The sequence below is a fragment of the Molothrus aeneus genome, chromosome 13 (assembly GCF_037042795.1).
Source record: "Molothrus aeneus isolate 106 chromosome 13, BPBGC_Maene_1.0, whole genome shotgun sequence".
In the NCBI taxonomy this organism is placed as follows: Eukaryota; Metazoa; Chordata; class Aves; order Passeriformes; family Icteridae; genus Molothrus; species Molothrus aeneus.
In genome coordinates, this window is record NC_089658.1 from 12,185,638 (window position 1) to 12,206,549 (window position 20,912).

Here is a 20,912-nt window from a genome sequence, read left to right on the forward strand (position 1 = left end):
GCGTGGGTGCGGCCCAACGGCCCCAAAACCAGCGGGGAGTGGGCGCTGACCTCCGGCTCTGAGGGGGAGGCTGGGGTGCTCTGTGTCACCCCTAAATTGAAGGAGGACCTTGGGGTGCTGACCTCCGGCTCTGAGCGGGAAGGTTGGGGTGCTCTGTGTCACCCTTAAATTGAGGGAGGAGGTTGGGGTGCTGTCCATGACCTCCGGCACTGAGCAGGAAAGTTGGAGTGCTCTGTGTCACCCTTAAATTGAGGGAGGAGGTTGGGGTGCTGTCCATGCCCTCCTAAACTTAAGGGGAGGATTGAGGTGCAGGTCACCACCACCCAAAGCCAAGTGGATGCTGAGGGGAGCTGTAGAACGATGGAGTAGATGTAAACGCCATCCATGTTGTCCCCAGATAATGACATCCCTTTTCCCCTGAGGTGACAAGATCCTCTTGAAGATGGAAGGGCAACAGAGCTCCATGAGTTCACACTCATCAAGTGTACAAAAGTGTCCAGGAATTCAGACATTTTGTGCCCCTCCAGGTGGAGTGTCTGAATGGTACCATATTCCTCTAAAAACCTTGCTTTGGCTCACAATGCACTTGCTTTCATGCTAAGTAGTGCAATTGAACAACTGATCCTTTGTAACTCAGCTCACATTTCAAGGCTTTGCATTGCAAGCACAAGGACAAAAAATACACTTTCAATGAAATTGGAGATTCTTCTCAATCTCCTAACTTGGGTCTTCAAGGGGAAAAACCCCCACTATCCCAGAATTAAACGGCAAGATTTCTGAAAAGCCACTGGGTGTAATAACTGCAGCAGTCACGTGTAATGTGTTTGAAATACTGGGGAAAAAATAATGAATTTTGATGGCTTTGTCATCCCCCTGGAATGCTGCAAAAGCCTGTTAATCTTTAAATGCCTGCCCATGGCTGTGCTCAGTTGCCCTGAACAGCCCTGCAGAAGTTGATGGGAGCAGTCAAGATGAAAAGTTGCAAATCAATCTCTTGCTTTGCCAAATGAGTAACCTGAACCAGTTTATCCATTAAGATGTAAATTGGCAGAAAGGCAAGGAAAGCATGGAGGCTGTGTTGACTCATTTCCTGTAGAGGAGTTTAATCAGAATGGCACTAAATGTTCCTGGTTATCTAGAAAGTTTGCTCTATCTTTGATTTATTGTGCTTTTCCCTATCAGATGTGGAAGCCGTTTTTCCAAGCATCTTACTGCTTTAGTGCCTGCTGATGCTGTAGGGTTTTGGATGCTCAGCAGGCAATCTTAATTCTTATCTCAAGGCATTTACCCTGCTAATACTAGACTGTTAATATCAGCAATTTTGTAAATGCAACTTATTTTTGTTCAGATAAAACATTGTGAATTGAGATAGTCTTGGTCACAGTTTTTCTGGACTCTTACCTTTTATGAGGAAGGCAAAATTTGGAGTGATTTTACCCTGCTGCAGAGTCATAGCTCAATTCCTTCAGGTTTCTGCAAAGTCTGGTGTTCAGGTTGCGCAGGTAATGCTGGTCATGAAAGCTTTTCCATGAGCCTCCATTATGTCAGGTTACATATGTGCATAAAGGTTAAAAGGTCAAGTTCCTAATGGCCTAATGATAGTAAAAAACCTTATAAAGCCAGAATTTATAGCATTAGGCGCTTCTGAAGTGTCCTCTGAACAAGTGTTCAGAGGTTAAACCTTATCTCTCTCTTACCAGAAACGCACTAATATTTCGTTCCTATTTTAGAGATAAGGAAGCCTCCCTAAAAAACTGAAGAGATCTGACAGAGCACTGTCGTAGCTTTCAACAGACAGATGGAATAAGTCCTACAAAGACTGAATATAAACCAAGGAAACCACTCAACTGCCTGTGCTGTCCCCTTGCGTGATATCCTGTGAGATGTTAGATTAGCCCAGAAAAAACACATTACAGGGTATTTAATACTGTGCTCTGCCTAAATAAGACCTTGGGGCTTAGAATGGAACAGGTTCTGTCAAATCTTCTGTGATTCAGGCACAATTATGCAAAATAAAGCTGCTTTTCTTTTTTTGTTTGGTGTGAGCTTTGTTGACACGCTCTGTTCAGTTTCACACGCAATTCTTTGTTCACTTAAATAGATTGAGAAATGAATTGATTTTCTCTCCTCCCCATCTTCTCTATCTTAATAGCCAGTATTAGCAGAGTCTTTCAGAATCCCTGAAACAATCCATAAATGAATGGAATTATTCTCTGTTTATCTGCAATACACTCCTTCCTTGCTATCTCGTCCTGAGCCTCTCCAGATCTGTGGGGAGATCCATAACACTGGCAACTGCTGCTCATAAAATTGTGTTCTACTTACAGTGGAAGTGCACGCTCTGTGTTTTACTTGCACTGTAATTTAAGGAACATGTACACAGCAAAGCAAGAAATCAATTTAGTTACAGAATGAATTCATGTTTTGTTAAGTCCATGCTGAGCTATGTACCTTGAAAGGCTAAATCCCGTGGAATGGGGCTCCTCACAACAAAAGCAGAGACAGAGCTGGACTCTACCCTGGTACTTGCAGAGAGATTAAGCAGGGCTGTATCAATAGCAAGCACAAAATATGATGGATGTGCAAGATAGCAAAATGCAAACTTTTCACTGTTCCTGCGTCACAACAGGGGGTGCATCACCATTTTAATAAAATTACAAACAAGTGTTGACATCATGTGTAGCAACAGGAAAATAAACGAATTAAGAAAAGTGATTTTTATCACAATCTTGTTATTACCTACCGGAGAATGTCGGTTAGGTGTCTTTACAACGATTGTTTCCAATTTAAAGGGCTATTACCACTGATAGCAGTGCTCAGCATTCATGTGTATTCTGTTTCTTGGCTGGAGAGGCAGAAATAGATCAGCTGAGCACTGCAGCACACAGAAACTGCTCCCCATTAACAGCTTTCCTTGAAAAGCTCAGCACTGCTCTGCCAGTTGGGAGAAACTGGACTTCTTACCTTTCTATGTGTTATCTCATTCATGTGTTCTTATTTCTTTTAAATAGAGGAAAAGTAGGGGGTTTTATTATTATTTCCTTTGAAAAACTGAAGTCTTTCCAAGATGGATAAGAATAAGCAAAAGACAGAAACAAAAATCACAAACGAAAAAGGATATAAATTGAAGCAAATGAGATTTTATATTCAGTGTCAGAAATGAATAAAAAAGATCTTTGGTGGTTTTTACCAATTTATGAAAAGTCCACTTTAATAACAACACTGCCAAACAGGTTCTGAAACTGTGAACTTACAGTTACCCAGCAGAATTTTCTTTTCAGGGGACATGAAGAAGTTAAGTGAAATTTCAGACACTTTAATCCAGTATAATCAAAACCAGTGACATTTCAATGAAGTCTCATACTTTAATAAGACCTCCCAGCTACATTCTTTGATCTGTGTTTCCATTGTAATTGAGTTAATATATTGCACCCAATTCATCCAAAGGTCTTTGATAGCTTGGAAGAGTATGATATATGTATATTAAAGCAACCCCTTCCACACAAGGACTTGAAACTGGAACATTATGTGCCCTTTTTAATTTGTTTCGTCACGTATGGGTGGCCACACTTGCCTAAATAAGCTATAGAGACAATGATGAAATTTAAAACATGAACTATCATAGGAAGGTCTTAAAAGCATTTGTTAAGGAAATTACAACCTTGTTCTTTAAACTATCCCATATAATTTAAGAGAAAATTGTATTCTTCCTATAAAATGCAATAAAATACCTCAATAGGAATGTGTAAGTTATATTAATCTCTATTCAGTCCTGCAGGTATAGAAATGTAATTTCCATGATGTTCTCTACAGCTATAGCTGTTAAATTCTGCAGTGGTTTTCCTTTAGGGAAAATGACTTTGAGTATTAGAGAAACCCTTCTAAAAGTGAAATGTGTGTGGCAGATGTCTCTTACCTAAGAAATTCAACTGAGATCAGACAAGTGTTCCTATGCTACTGGAAGTATGGACTAGGAGCCAAACACCTGACAGACATCTTTTATCTCTTAATTTCATCTCTATCATTTTGAGCTTCTTCAAAGTTTGTATAAATTTAACCATGTATGAACAACCAAAATTTAAACAACAAAACTTGAAAATGAAGCCTCAGAGAGGAATAGCTGGTGCAAGTACATTAACACATAACCTGTTTTCTTTGCAGTGTTTACTAAGCAGATTTTCTTTTATTTCCTGACATTAACCTCACTCTCTGGCAGAAGCACTGCCAACAGTAGGCATCATTAAGCTGAGAGAGGCTGTTGGTGGTTACCTCAGGCAGAACTGCCCAAAAAGCATCTGGGAATACACTTTTCACACTGCTTACCTAATTATATCCCTGAAACCATTCTGTAAAGCAAATGGGTAAAAACCCAAAATGGTATAGAGAATACTTGTCTACTTACCTAAACCCAAGACACGAGCAAAATGATAGATTCCAGGAGCAGCACTGAATCAGCAACTGAGATCAGAACTATGCAAGTCAAGCCTTTTTTCCCCAAATGCCATATATCTCATGTTGAACTAATAAAAGCTTTTCCTTCTGAAGGGATGTGTTGTTGGTGTAATTTAATCAGGATATAATGATTTAAAGCATGGAGACCTGTTGGATTGGAGACACAGAAATGGAGTTCCACATCAGTAGAGAGTCTTGAACATCTTTATCTCCTTTGACCTTCAGAAATAAGAAACGAAATTCTGCAGAAATAAAAACATTGCACATCACTAGTAGCTCCAATAAGGTGAAGGCTTTTTCTTCAACAATTTTGTGTGACATCACCTTACTCACTAGTGCTATAATACCAGCTGGAGTAAAAGATCAGTCAGTTTAGTAAAAGCAAGCAATAAAACCAGAGCTGGGCTTTTGCAGGGAAAGGGCCTTTTTCTCTAAGTGTGGGACCAAACTGCCATTTTCCCAGATTCCTACTGCCCCATCTGCTCTATTGCAAAGTCTGCAAATGTAGTAAAGTCTTAAGATTCAAGTAATGCAACATCCACACTACATGTCTTGAAAAAAGTTTTCATTTTTTCATTTCTTGGTCTGTGATTTCTAGTTTTTTAATACTTCTAGACTATTGACCTATTTGTAACCAACAAAAGATTGATATGTTCTGACATACAATAAAACCACTGGTAGAATGACAGGACACATTTACATTTATGGCAAAGCTGTTTGAAAAACATACTTTAAGAACATGGTACATTAGAAAAATACTGCTGCTAACTTATGGGACACCTTTGCCTTGTTTGAAATGAGAATTTATGAAGAGTGTTTCAGTAAGTTTTATAAACAACATTCTATCTTCTTTACAGGGTTTTCTTTATGTCATCAGAAAGATTTAATGGGTATCATAAGCTGCAAAGAGACTACAATGGCAGAAAATCTCTCACAGTTAATTGCAGCAAAACCATCTGAGTCCCATGAGATATAGAAAGTAACCTCTGTCCTAAGGAAAATAAGAAATTCTGAGGAATGTGGAGCATGCTGTGCTATTTCAGTTGAGCTCAGGACAGCTAGAAAAAACAAATATGTGAAGGAAGTGACTGTCTGATATTTTTCCTCTGTCCTAATGCTAATTCTATTCTAATTCTTCTCTGTTTTCTTTAGCCCCTTTTTCTCCAGCTACACAAGATAATGATTTCCAAGTACCATAAAAAAGAACAGAAACACATGCATTTAATTGTCTTATAAATTGAATTACGATTTATGACAGTTTTTACATTTCACAAGTAAGATATTATGCAAATTTTCAGCAGACCCTTTTATTTAAAGAGCTTGCACAAAATATTTTTGGTAGCTTGCTACTTGATTTTATTTCTGAAACAGAAAAACTGAGCACATGTACCTGTGCCTCAAAGACCAGGCAGTACTTGCTTAATTATGTTCAAAAATCTAATCCCTGAACTATGGAATGCAGCATAATTAATTTCTGCATTAGCTGAAGGGTTCTTTAAAAGTGATGGAGTATTCCTTACCATATGCTTTATGGTTCTTGCAGTTGCATTAACAAGAAGGAACTATCTTGAATAGCTGGATATACAGCCATGGGTATTTTTTCTTTCCTATCTATTCTTCCAGATCACCTTGCATATAATAAAATTCTTCTACCATATCTGCTACCATATATAAATAAGATTGTGTCAGTATATACTTGTATTAAAAACAGTTGCCAACATATAAAAACTAATCAGACCAAAGATACAGCTGGTTGAGCATTTTGTTTCTGACAATGTCCACTAACTCTGCAAAAATTGAGGAAAGAAGGCAGAGACAAGGCAAATACTGAGCTATACTTCCCTCTGCTGTACTCTTGCAGCTTCCAACAAACTGCAACTACAAGAATTCATGCAGGAGGGGGTTTCATTTGCAAAATAAATGCACTCTGAGCATTATCACAGTGCTCTGAATTCATTGTAAAATGTCACATCGATTAATTTCTATCCATCCAGGCCAGATCATGTATTGATTCCCCTCAAACAGGAGGCTGAGTGTCAGGATTTTAAACAGTGGAGTGATGGAGTTGGCACACAGATTCCTGTTTGGTAGCTGCATCTTTTGGAGTAGGAAGTAACAGTACAGTGCAAACAGCACTGCAAGGCAATGGAGATGAATGCTTATAAAGAAAAGACTGTGGAATAGCAATGCCTGAGGTGTATGCTTTGAACTGGACAAAAGAGTGAAAAAATTTGTCACTAAACATCCTGGGTATCCAGAGGTTGAAATGCATTTTTACTGTGTTCATCTCATCTGAATGCACAGTGTTAGTGTTCACAGCCACAGAGTTTTGAGGATAAGGCTCCCAGACAATATTAGGCAAATGAATTTTGGGTGTTTGGAAGCTGGGAAATCAGCATCTTCTTTCCTACTCATCCTGGTCTAAGAGAACAAGAATAAAAAGTAGAAAACAATAATAAAAAATAGTAAGCTGTTTCTCAATTGTCTCCATATTTCAAAATGGAATGTGATGAGGGTTGGGATATTATGTTGGGCTTCTGTTTGGCTTGTGGTACAATTCACACTTCTGGAAGAGCCACTTACTGCCACTTCAGAGCAACAGTTTTTCCTGAGTGCACATGGATTTCACTGCAGGGCTGCATGCTCACAGCTAACTTGGAAAGGACACAGCTTTAAAGGGGTAAGCAGGACACTGGTTTTTCATACTGCCTCTTTCATGGTGTGTTTTATTCTGCCCATTGGTGTGAGGCAGAAAGACAAAGCCAAAAAGATCAGAAGAATGGTGGGCTGGGGCCTGATTCCTCAGAGCCTGAGCTACCCTTTTGTAATGTGAGGTTTCCAGGTTTTGTCAGGGATTTCCCATTCTAAGCACGTTGTGCTTCACCTCAAAGTTCCCATCTATCAATTAGAGTATTGAACGGTGGTGGGAGGCAAAATCAGAGAACAGGATTTTCCAGAAATGCCCTTGGAGCATTGGAGCTACAGAGGAGCACAGAGATTATGCAAATTCCCAACCCCCAGGAGGGAGAATGTTGAAGCTCTGCAGCTCTGTCTGCCACAGGTTTCCCCCGTTGTTCCAATTACATGGGCAGAGTCCATGGCAGTGACTGTGCACGATGGAGACAGAGCAGAGCACTGAGCAGGTGCAGGGGAAGCTGTGAAATGTGGTTAGTCAGGGCATAAGCAATAACATGAGATCACAGGAACATAATTCCCCAATGCTTCCAGCTGGAATGGTGCTGGTCCTGGTCTAAAATCACCTTTAATCATGCTCAGCATCAGTCTGAGAATATTTCCCTCTGTTGCTCCTGTTGCCTGGAACAGAATATTTCCACAGAGAACAGTGAGACTTCCCACTCATTATCTGACTGCCTGAAAGCTGCTGAATGTACAGAGGCACATGGCTAGAGTCACCTCTGGAATGGTCAAGGTCTGGGAATGAGAAAATTGGTTTAGACATTTTCCAAGGCCAAAATGTGGATTGGGTAAATTCTGCCCCCCGCTATTGATCCTCAGACACCTTACTGAATTTATGATCTTCAAAAGGCCTGAGCAAATCAGGTCTTTGAGAATCTCCTCCTGAGATGAAAGATAGCCATTAAAAATAGGACTGAATACTCTGTGTCTCATTCCCAATGAACACATTCTTCAGTATGTGTTTGAGGTATTTGTTGTACCTCTCACTGCCTTACCCCTGAGCACAAGTGACTGAATAGCAGGAATGTGTCCTGAAGACCAGAATCTGCAAAATGCATCTTTTCTTGCAGTATTTCCCATGGAAAAAAAATATTGACACAATGTTTTCATACTACCATGACTAATATCAAGTGCTGTTCTCAGACAATTTTCAAATATTTTAAAAAAAGGAAATGAACTTCTATTACTACCATATGGAATCAGATTAGCCCTGCTGTTAAGGTATTCACAAAGAAGGCAAATCCTTCTATTTTCTCCTGCCCAAAGCAATAGCAAAATAGAAATAGAAATAAGCAAAATAGAAATAAGCAAAATAGAAATAAGCTGTGTGATTACCAGTCTGTGGGTGATGGAATTCAAGATCAAGTTGTGTTACTCATCCTGTAAGCATCACTTGTTGCACATGCAAAGCCAACTCTGCTGAATTGTGCTACAACACCGCAGAGGTAACACTGAAAAAAAAGAATTTCTTTAAATACCAATGATTTTTCTGGCACTCACACTATCTGTATTTTTATCTACAGATTAACTTTAAATTTTCTGGTTTTCTGTACTGTATCTTCAGAAACAAAACTCTGCCACAGTCAAATGAAATTTTAGGTATCCACAATTTGAAGGCATGATTCAGTGTTTTTAAATTCTTAAGTGTGATGCTGTGGGTCATGTCACTGGATTTAAATAGAGGAGAACTCATTAGTAACTGCTCATTTATTCCTGTCTTCACTGCCAGGCAGCAGCAATAATACTCAGAAAATTCCTGTCTTCCCCTCACCACGGGATCACATGGGGCTGGAGCTTTCCTCCCAGATCACCTGACATCCATTGCCAAGCTCATCAGCATCATCATTTTCATCCCAAGGAGCACAGGAACATGTTCCCTACCCACCTGGGCTTTCTGCTAATGCTTGGGGCTGGTACAGTCTAAGATTAATGAACTCTGAGCTTCTGTTCTACCAGGATTTGGATGTTAGACATGTGCCTCTTGCTAGCCAGGTGTGACCATTTATAGGAATGGATTTAAGAGACTCCTTTAGCATCCAGTCCTGCAAAGAGTTGCCCTGGGCTCATCACTTTTCAGGCTTACATGCCCACATAAAGAATGAGAATTTGAGTGCCAATTAACAGCTAATATCAAGTACTTGGCGTGATGCCACAAGCATCCCACAGTGTTGGAGTTCTAGTGTTTTCCAAAATTAATTTCCCTTTAAAAAAATGTATCACTAATCCTTCTTGATTACAAGTGTTAGCTTTTGTATTCATTAAATTACCTGAATGAGCCCCAAGATAGAGGCTGATGACATTCCTTCAATGCAGCAGCTTTCTCCAGAATCTGCAGTTTCATCAAAGTATTCCTTTGGAACATGCTGCCTTTTTTTTTTTTTTCTCTATTCCTCCCAAAAAAAAGGTTTTTGAAAAAAGGAGGAAGCATTTTTGACTCACAAATTTTACTTCAGTCCTATCAAAATCATTAATTTCAAAAGTCAGCAACAAATACTTCTGTCCTGTTAGAGGAAGCAAGTCATGACAGCTTTCTGGACTTGAATGCATTGTTGCCACACCAGCCCCTCATCTAAAAGTTAGGGGTTTTAAACTGATACCAAGGAAAGTCCTGGAGGTGCTACAATGCCCTAAGGAACTGCAATTTTATTTTATGATCAGCTTTTTTAAAGTAATACTTTGGCTATCTTTCCAAATGCCTGTATTTGGAATTGATAGCATTATTGAATTGTTGACAGTATTGACATTTTTAATTAGTGCCATTAGGTTTCAGAGTAAACAATTAAATTGCTTTCTTTTCAACAGGTTTACCTGGCTGCTCTGTTTGTCCAATGGTCCCAAGTGCCTCCAAACTCAGTCTAGTTGCAGAGAAACAGCAGACATTCCTGAGACAACAGACAAAGGGTCTACAGAAATTAACAATATGAAGACCTGAACAATAATGAGATGCTCAGATTGTGGCAATGGCTGTAAAAGATTAAAAAAGTAAAATGAAAGTAAATACAAGTGCAGTATATGTATTACATCATTCATCTGCATTCAGTGAGATTCTCAGTTTTAAATATATAATAAGCTACTGCACAATTTCCTTTTTACCAGAGCAGATTGTGGAAGAACATCTAAATTCTTCCACAAAATTTATGTTTCATTCTGCTGCAGAGCACAAAGTGCTGTAATGCACAGCGCACAAATTGTCATGTTCTTGTCTGGGGAACAGCCTTGAACTCATTACTCAGCTTGCCAGCATAAGGAACATAACACAGAGCCTGTGAGATGCATATGGTAACAACTTAGAGTCTTATGACCAATCTGGGTTTGTAACTGTTTCTGAATACCTCTAAAGTAAATTGGATCTATTAATCTATCTGATTTTGGATATTTTTTTAATCTATTTTTTTATCTCATGTCAAATGGTTTTTTTTTGCAGATTTGGATGTTTTCCATTTTAAACGTATGTGCTGTGATTAGAATACCAGAGTGATAGGGATCATTAAAAAAACATTTATCATCTTAAACTGTTATTATCGGGTTTGGTGCTTATCTGGCCATTTCAATATGTTCTCCTTAAAGAGAAATAACTTCATTTTCCTGAGATAGTCCAGTCTGGTTTGAAAAACCCTTGCTTCAAGGTTGCCCATACTGCCTGCTTGGCTCTCCTAGTGCGTGTTCCTGCTGTGTTTGGCGTGGCAGTGTCCATCTCTGGGAAGCAAGGTTTGCCTCTGGAAGAAGTCTGACACGTGGCACACTGCAGGGAAATGTGCACCTTGCCAGGAAGGTCGAGTCCCACAAGAAAAATTGTTTATGTAAAAGTGTGCAGCACAGCTTTCCTTTGCTCTAATTAAAGCATAAATGTCATTGTTCTCAGGTTCTTTAAATTAGGTTTATTAAGGTTTATGCCACATTTTGGAATGCAATTAATGTGTGCCTAAGCTTTCCATTTCCTTTAATGTCACAGGGGATGTATTTGATATAATAATGTTATTTAATATTTTAACAGAAGCTAAAGAAACTGAGATTGGGCTAGTTTGTTATAAATTAAAAGCTAAATAGAACTCAGTGAATCAATCTTTTTTCTGGCAAGAGTAATTTCTTCTGCATGTTATATTCCTTCTATATATAACTTACATTTCAGAATGCTATCCCTGACATCAAGGATTTATACACAGTTCACTCGCTTTATGGGCAAGATAATTTTTGTTGGTAATTACATAAACTCTAGCATTCACACAAGGGTCATGGGAGGTTATTTACCATACAGATGTAAATGAATGGCCGGATACTGCTTTCATTGTGCAGGCTAGACTGTGAGTCCATGAGCACTGGGATGGGGGTTACTCTGAACACAAGGTGTAAATGCTTAAGTAAACAATCAGGTCCCAGAAAATTGCATAGATTGGTCATTTTAAAGGGCTAACTAAAAAGACTTCATAGACCAGTTTTAGAGCAGGTTAGCACAAGTGCCTGCAGGATCCCATGCCATGAAATGCTTTCATTAAAAATAAAATGTAAGGATGAAATGCCAAACTGGACCATGATAGGCTGGGGTGGGGCTCTCCCAAAGTTCACACTCACCTGTGGGCAGCAGCAGGATGGAACTGGAGTTCATGGAGCACTGGACAGACTCCAGGCCCCTCACTGGTGTGAACAAGGAGGCAGGATCAGTTCCTTTGGACCTCCAGTAGTTCTGAGAAAACCAAATTATGCAAAGATAACATTACATCAACTTTTGTACCCTTGGTACAAAGGATGGATACAAGGCAAATAAGAGAACTAAGATGCAAAGGTAAATACAGTCCCAGTGCCAAGATTTGTCACTGATCACTAATTCATATTTGCAGTGAAAGAGTTTTGGATCCACAAAAGTAAATTCTGGCATTGGTTATGTCACCTCTCATATGCTTCTTGGAGACAAATATCAGCCTGGTAGTAAGAGCTTGCTGAACCAGTGATCCCTAAATACGAGGAAGGCACAGACAGTGGTATTGTTTTATCACTGTCTTATCTGGAAGAAGAAAGAAATAACGTCTACCCAGATGTGAATTTGGCTTTGACACACAACTGCACAAAGACAAAAAATATTTTTTTCAGTCCAGTGGAATTACATCTGACCAGCATTTCCAGAAATGCCTTCTAAAAATCCCCTAATAAACTCAGTGGGTTATGAAGTAATGTTGGCTAGTGGACACAGAACAGCAAGAAGCAATAATATACATTGTTGGATTTATTTACTTATCACACAAGATTACTGAAATATGTGCTGGGAGAGGAAAAGGCAGGGACAGATACAGAGACACTGTGTTTCTATCCTGTGGATCCTGTTAGAACAATTTGGGGATAAAACAAGGAGCCAGATTGTCAAAATACTCTAAGTGGATGAAAGCAATTGCTTTCTGTGAGTACCTTCTTTGAGAATGACTGTCAGGAGACAGAGCAAATAGAGTTTTACCTTGATATTCAGTGACTGTATTATTAGATAACTGTGTGAAAAGATATTTCAGAATTTCATGGGAGATCCTTCCATAGGACAGCCTTCCCTCTGTCCTGCAGTAAAATTAGAGATCAAAATGAAATTTTTGTTTCATACATATCAAGGTGCTATGTTTAGTGAGGGAAAAAAAACATAAAAGTAGACTGTCCTGGCTGTCTCCTGGACAAAATATGATTCCTTTTGCCAAAATCTAAAATTGATTTTTTGAGTGGATTGAGAATCTTAAATATCTTCAGCAAGCTGTTTTGAAGTTCCTGATAACTCATCCTACCATTTAAGCAAATTACCATTATTTTATGTATTCAGATAATTATTTAACCTTTATTTCTATCTCCCATATTCTATGTCATTTTTCAACAAAGCACAGATTAAAAAAAATACATATTTAACCATAATGCATAATTCCTGTCCTTTATCCAGCTATAAATGATACCAGTGTCAATGGGAAGATTCCTAATGACATCAGTCAGAGATGCTGAGCATTTTTTGATGATTAAGAACATTTCATTATTTATTTGTAATTCCTTTTTTTCAAAGGAAGGAGGTGGTGAGTTTGAGCAATTCATTGCATTTGAAAATGAAACACAATGCTTGGTCCTGTTATGCAGAATCAGAGTAGGAAAAAAGCAAGAGAATTCATGGGAAAGGGTCAAGAGCTGGAGCCAAGGCAAAATTGCAGCAGAAATCCTGAAAATCACTATGGATAGAACACAATGAGCTGCCCTGAAACCAGATGTGCTACTCCCAGCTCCCACAGCCTTGGGCTGGCACCCAGAGGTGCTGCAGAGGACGCTCCCCTGTTGCATTCCCTGCACAAATGTCTGTCCTCGTGGGAAAAGGTCCCTGAGCCTCAAGGCTGCTTCAGGGCATTTGAGAATTAAGGTACCAAAGCCACAGGTGACTCCAGAGCCCTACCCACTCCCTGCACACACTGGGCAGCTGTCAGAGAAGGCTCTCTCTGGGCACTGTGCAGAGCCACAACCATTAATACCATCTCCTTTTTTCAGTCACACTTCAAGGCTCCCTTTCTCCAAGCCCACGTTTCTTCCAGCCAGGACCCTGTTGAGTAAGGAGTCAAAGCAGTAAATCTGTGAGGATTTAAGGCCTAGCCTTCCCGTGGGTTTCAGGAGGCTGTCAGTGCCTCCACTGTGATGGCAGTTTCTTGGGAGCAGCCTTTGAGCCTTCCTTTTCCCTGCCTTGGGCTGAGAACAAGCTTGGCCCTTAGCCAAGGTGCAGAGACTTGCTCAGGTGGATGTTAATTCTGAGGAGGCAGATGAACAAGGATAATGGATTGCTCTGAAAACTCAGTGGCACAGGATTTCTGATAGACTTCCTAATCCCCTGCTGCACCAGCTGCATGGTTTTACCTCCAGTGGAAGCATCAAGCTAGCTCTCTACAGAGATGGGAAAACCCAAGCTCCTGCCCTGCTCAATATTCCATGCTGACATGAATCCATGGACATGGAGCCCACACTGGCACAAGCTGGGGCAGGTGTTTGGCTCTAACACAGCGTGCAGTCCATGGAGCAGAGGGGCAATGGACTCAGCTAAGGGCCTGTGGGCAGCTGCACAGCAAACTGGGCTGTTGGCAAGAATAGCCACTGGCACAGTGAAGAATTTGAATCCACCGGCAGAATTTGAAGCACCCATAAAGATACAAATTTTATTCCAATATTCATCAAATATTCAATAGAAAATGCTGATCATTTGACACAGTTTAGCAGCATAACATGGAAGTCACTATCTGGTAGCTCCCATTCTGCTGTGGGCTGTGGCTGTTTACTGCAGAGGAATTTCCTCTCAGAAAATGTAATATTTTCCTGAAAATCTGAATGAGAAATTCCAAATTCAAAAGCAATAACTCAATACTTAAGTGAATGCCACTTGGATGAACTGTTATTATTGTTTTATAGCAAGTATTTTTGTAGCATGTGGTGGGCAGCTCATTGAAACATGAAGATAATGACAATCCATGGAGCCTGAAGCTTGGCTGACAAGCCAGAGCAGACAAACAACACAAATCTGTGGGATGGGGTGGGAGGCAGGCATGATGGGATTTCAAAAAAATCCCAAACAAGCCCCAGTCAGGGAAACAGCTTCCAAAATATTTATTAAAGTTTTCAAGGCTTCAAAGATAAAAGAGTCATTCCAAACATAAACTCTCATCCCACACAGACAGTGCTTGTACTTACATGCTGTTGTCTCAACAAGCTTTTGTTCCCAGTAGAAAACCTTATTGTTTCTAAATATAATTGCCAAGAGATGAATTTGGAGACGTGACACTGACTTCAGGGAAGTGCAGCATGTGGATGATCAAAATTTACCAAAGGGCTGAGTGTGCCCTGTCTTGCCCTGTATGGCATAGGAGCAGCGTTAGAGGAAGGAAAGAAGGAAAAATAGGAAAAGGGAGGAGAAAACATTGTGTCACAATCATGTTCAAACAAAATGTGTTATCCAGAGAAGTTCAGCTTAAAGGCATTCACTTCCTAGACAGTTTCAATGAAATATATTATTTTACTTACTTAATTTAAGCATATCTTGAAGACTTTTGTTTTTCCAGTAATGGATAGAAACACCAGTTATTACTGCATCTCAGCCAACACATGGTGGTTGATGAACATTCCTTGATGAACAATGATATGAGCACTCTACAGATCCTTTTCAGTAGACAAGAAATTTCTCCACCATGTGGAAAGAACAGTCTTGCTTGCTCAGTGAAATATTAGCACAAAAAGGTGAATTTCAACTCCAGTTTTAGTTTGCTCTCTTCCACCGAAAACCAAGCTTCATCAAACCCCAGGTTATCAGTGCAAATCCCTGTGGTAATCAGATATTTCTGGTTACTGTGTGCCCAGGTGTGCTAGGACTTACTTCCACCTGCTTCTGAGATAAGTTCTCTGCAGGAGTGAGGTTTCAGCCCACATTTTCCCTGCCTGTTGTTACCTGCATCTTTGGGTTCAGCTGCATTCCCTTCCTTTTTCAGACTCTTCCTCTCATCCCCAGGCAGCTGCTCACTCCTCCCTTTCTTGTTCCAACACAATCCTTTTAAGATTCATATTCTTTTTGATCTCCAGGCTCTCAGACTTGGCAAGCTAGCTGTGTAACTGCCTGGGGCCTGGAAAACAGCATTTTCCCAACTGATTGCTGGATTATTGTTATTTTAACTCCCTTGAAGTTGTTTACCCCAGGTATCATGTCTCGATCGCTGTTTTGTCGCCCATTGGTTTCCATCTTCTCCCAGACTAAACAGCTTTCTTGGCCTTAACTCTATAAATAATCTTCACATGCACAGGCTGAAGCACATAAACTCCTCATGAAAGCAGTACACTTAATTCCCCTGGTTCCCCAAACCACAGGAGTTAGGATTAGCTATCTAGAACGTTATACTAACAATTCCCAGATTTGTAGGTTAGGTCAGCAGTGGACAAGGTTTCTGTGCTGCAGTCTCTGACTGCTGAATTTCCTCTCCTTTGTAGGTTTTCTCAGCTATTCACATGAATAGGGAGGTGAGGGAGTAGGTGAGTTGCCACCTGAGGTATTGTATGAACAAGTATCTCCCTTCCAAAAATTCCTAGCAACCACATCTTTCATGCTTTGTACATTCACTTGCTAAAATTGTCCCTTTGTTTAATATTTTCTAGTTTTCCAACACATCTGTTTCCTTATCTTTCTTTTCTGCTCCCCTCTAACTCATATTTTCATACCACTTCTTTTTATAAACCATTTTATACAAAGAATGTTTTTTGCAATATAGCCTGAGGTTTCTTAATGTTTGTATTCCTTTTAAAAACTGGTGGGAACTCCTGAGAGAAAATGGAAAATATTTTTCAAGATTTCCTAAAATAACTGTTTGTGGGTAGAGCAATGCACTGAAAACAGAAAACACTGCATCTTATTTGTTTGCCTAATTCCTCATTTCTGCTAGTTACAATTAAGACCTAAAACCTAAGGAAATGAGCATAAATTCCTGGAAGAAGAAAAATAACTTACAAATCTACTTCCATTTTTCTGGAAAAAGTTTAGCTTCAATCAGTGTGTATGCCATATTTATCAGCTTTCATTTATCAGCCAGCTTGTATGGTGAACACCTCTGATATGATGCTACAGAAAGCTGCAGTGTGAATGAAAGAGGAGATAAGGCTGCACCAGCTCTCTTTGATTCCACCCTGTCCAGGTCCACACAACACTGAATTCAAGTCTTTTGTGTCTGACTCTCCCCAGCCACTGCTAACAGGGTGACACTGGGAGAAAACCTTCCTTAAGCAGCCTGGATCCATCTGGAGTCAGCTTCCACTAATGCCTGGGGCTCTCTTCATTCTTGGTGCAAGGGTAACACTTTTCTCCAAATTTAGCACTGAGGTGGAATTGCAACAGCAGGGATTTTTGGCAGTTTGTAAGAAACTTTTGGAGCCACTACAAAATCCACCCAGACAAAGCATCCAACTGCTAGATAAAATGCAGTATCCCATTGCAGGGCTAGGAAATGTTCCTTTGCAGTGCAGGAAAAGCACTCAGCGTGCTGGTATTTGTCACCAGCCACACATCCCAGTCATGGACTTCTGGAGAACACGTTGTTTCCAAGAGGAATGTCAGTGCTAATCCACTGGGGAGCGAGTGGGTGAGTGTGAGGTGTGGATGTGTGAGCACAGCAGCCTTTGGAGGGATGGAGCCTGACTCTCCTGTAGGAGAAGGGATGAAGTTTGGCTCACACAGCTGCCAGGGCTTGCTCATCCCCAGGAGGTCCAGCAGTGACCCCTGGCTCTGGTACAGCTGGAAGCCTCAGGTGTTTGATGAACTGGGCTGTCTTGGTGCAAAAGAGATGGATGAGAACTGCAGTGCTTACAGAGCTTCAGGACCATTTCTGTGCATGGATGCTATGGCAGGGGAAAGTCCTCTTCCAGCCTTTGAAGGCTTTCTCTTGAAAAACATTTGGGATAGGATGTGGAAACAGATTTTGGGATGCCTTTAAGTCAGTCCTATGTCTTCAGATTATCCTAGACAATGGGATTCATTGACAGAAATTAATTCTCTTTTCCCCGGCAGAAGATGAAAAGAAATCCATCAGTGTGGATGCTACTCATTGTAGCAGAAAGAAAAGTTGTTCTTATCAATAGGAATGGCTCCTGCAGAAAGGTCAGAACAAGCTCTGATTCCCTTTTTAGCTGAATGGTGAATGGGAAAGTCCATGAAGGGATTCCCATGAAGATTTCCATCAGTCACATTGGGATGGCTACTGTGGTGCAGACAGGTTCACACTTACTGAGATAGGACCCAGATTTTCTGGACTCTGTCTTTTCATTATACTGATATATTTAGCAACACTAAATAGGTAACAAGCATCACTTATATTTTCAAATGTGGAAAAAAGTTGCAGGTCACTAAAAAACTAGAAGTTCAAAAGCCTAAAGAATTGTGCTACAATAACAAGGCTGAGATCTAGGTTTGTTTTCTGGTCTTTCAACTTGTGGCAGAGATCTAAAAGCTATTTTAGTAAAGGACAGATAATTCCAATGTAAGCAAAAATTAAAAGAAATTTGTTCAGTATTGAGCCATTCACAGACACTTGGTCATAAAACAGCAAACAACTCTTCATTCTTAATGTTATTTTTCTCTGGGGAACTGAGTTTTTTGTTTGCTGTAATGAACTGTTATAACTTGGCTCAGTTTTACTGGAGTAGAGCTTTTTGTTAAAGCAAAAAAGAGAGATGGAGATTTATTTTGATTAAAAAAGATGGTTGCAACAGAATAAATATACAGGTAATATAACCAGGACTTTCTAAGTATGTAAAAAACCCCTACATTCAGTAATTTTATTTTCTGTTTCATTTTTCAAGGGAAGGCATTTAATTTTCATTGCTGATATATGCTGGCATAGAAGCTCAGCTGGCAGATATTATAATGAAGTGTTCTTTGTTTACAGAAAAAAATTGTGTTCATGATTTTTTAATAATGTTTGACAGTCTCGTCAGAAAGAAATGGAGGCCTCAACTGGAATTGTTGTTTGTCATATGCCTGAGGCCTGAGGTTGATTTATTTTGTTCCCAAGTTGAGCTGAGTTTATTTGAACTAATAACTGAAAGTTTTCTTGCATCTTTTGCTATGACAGTGCAATGAATGAAGTCCTAATGAATGAGCTGCATTTCTCAGAAAACTCCTCATTACCTTCATGCAGCTTTCCCCTGCACTGCCTGGTAATTTTTAAGGCTGTGATGTTTTATAAGGAGATACAGGTAGTAGGTAAATCAAGATACAGAGGTAACTTTGATCTTCCTTCTGCAGCTCTAATCAGAGCTGATCACTTGTGCCAAATCAAGCACTGATTTATAGAACAGACTAACACATAATGGGTACAAGAGTGAAATATAAATCCTATTCATGCAGCTTCATCTCAGGCCCACAGTGGGGTTTGTGGTGTGGCTGGATAATAAGCCCACAGGTGCAATTTAAGTATCTTACCAAGCACATCAGCTAGAAAACCTCAGAGATAATAGTTCTTATCTAAATTGGGCTTGGCATTCTGTTTTACTGCACCCCTTGGAAATCACAGAGGATGAGCCTGGAAAATTATTTTGTCTAATGAAAAAAAGCTGGGAGCATTAAGGGCAGCCTTTTAGAGGACAAAAAAAAATGCTCTGCAGAAGAAACAGGACTATGACAGCAAAGCAGAGACATATCCCACCCAAAGTCCATCACCTCTCAGCTCACTTACTCGAGGCCAGTTCCTGGCTTCATTCCACTTCCAGAGGAGCATCCCATCCACTGAAGGGCATTCCAGAACAACCACTCAGTTTTATGGTTTCTCCATTTGGATCCTAGGTTTTTAGATATTCCCTTTGACAAAGGACATACTGGAAGGTTTCTGTTTGAAGATATTTTCCCTGCAGTTCTCTGAACTGCATTGAGATGCCTGCTCTCTGCACAGAAACCCCAAAGCATCCATGGCAGGAATTTGCTCTCTAGAAAAAAATCCAAAAAACAAACAGCTTGCATTTGGCATGATGAACCATTTTGTGTTCCAAGTCCATATTTTCATTTTGATTCTCCTGGTCATAAATGTCTTGTGATGCTGAGTAACAACAACACAATCTGAAAATTATGCCCAGCTGAATGAGATTGTTCATAGCTGTTATTCCTCATCTTTGACTTACACATTCCAGATATGATGCATTTTTAACCTGCATGCTGTTCCAAGGGATATGTGCCATGGACAATGGCAAACACTTGAAGAGAGCCTCACATAATGTATGAGCCCATTACCCCCAGTCCTATGATCCATCCTTTAATAACCTAGTTTGGGTTTGAAATTCTTCCCATCTCCTAAGAAGGTCTACTTGCTGTAATTATTTTTTGATTTAGTTTTGCTCCCTAGACATCTTAATTCACAAGTTTTAAGTTGTTGCTTAATACAAAGCATTAAAAACAGATTCACACCCAACTATTAACTACTTTATGCATTCAGACATTAGCTAATAAGCTAAAATTCTCATGTTGAAACAAACTCTAATAGTCAGTGTCTGTCCACAGACACCATCAGAGATGACAGATGAGTCCTTCCCATCACTGTAACATCAAGTCCAGGTCACCAACCTCCCAGAGCAGGAACCACACTCATTTGGACTGTTCCACTGAGAGACTGAGCACATTTTTTGCAAAGCAGCAGGAGCTCTCTCTGCTTTCAGGAGGGCTCATTAACTCTCTGCTCAGAGCTCCCAGCCCCACTACACAGACTGTAAAAACAGGAGCAGTCCAGTTCTGCCCTGGATCAACATTGGCCATTTATGTAACTCACACATCATATATATAAAAATTATAATATTATAATTATATAATATTGTAATTATAGGTGTGTATATATAATATACACATATAGAAATATTTCTTAGTAGATTTTCCAAAGCATCACTGGCACAAGACAGCCATCAGCCATGCCAGACAGCTTCAGAGAGCATTATGGACCCTCAGACCTGAACTCCTCTCTCATCCCAGCTCCTGGCTAAATGAAGTCAGGAGAACATTAATGGGACAGCACAGGCACTGCACTCACCTTTCTCTTTGTAGAGGCTGGCTGCATAAAACCCCCATTTTGTTAAGTCCTTTATTTTCAGCCAGATTGCTTTCTCTGATATTGCAATTCTTTTGACCCAGGCTTTTGAATGTTTGACTTCAGCTCTGAGGAGAATAAGAATAAAGATGCACAGATAAGGAGCTCATCAGATCATACATTTCCCTAAAGACACAGGAGAAAGAGAAAAAAAAATATTTTCCCCATGATCCCATT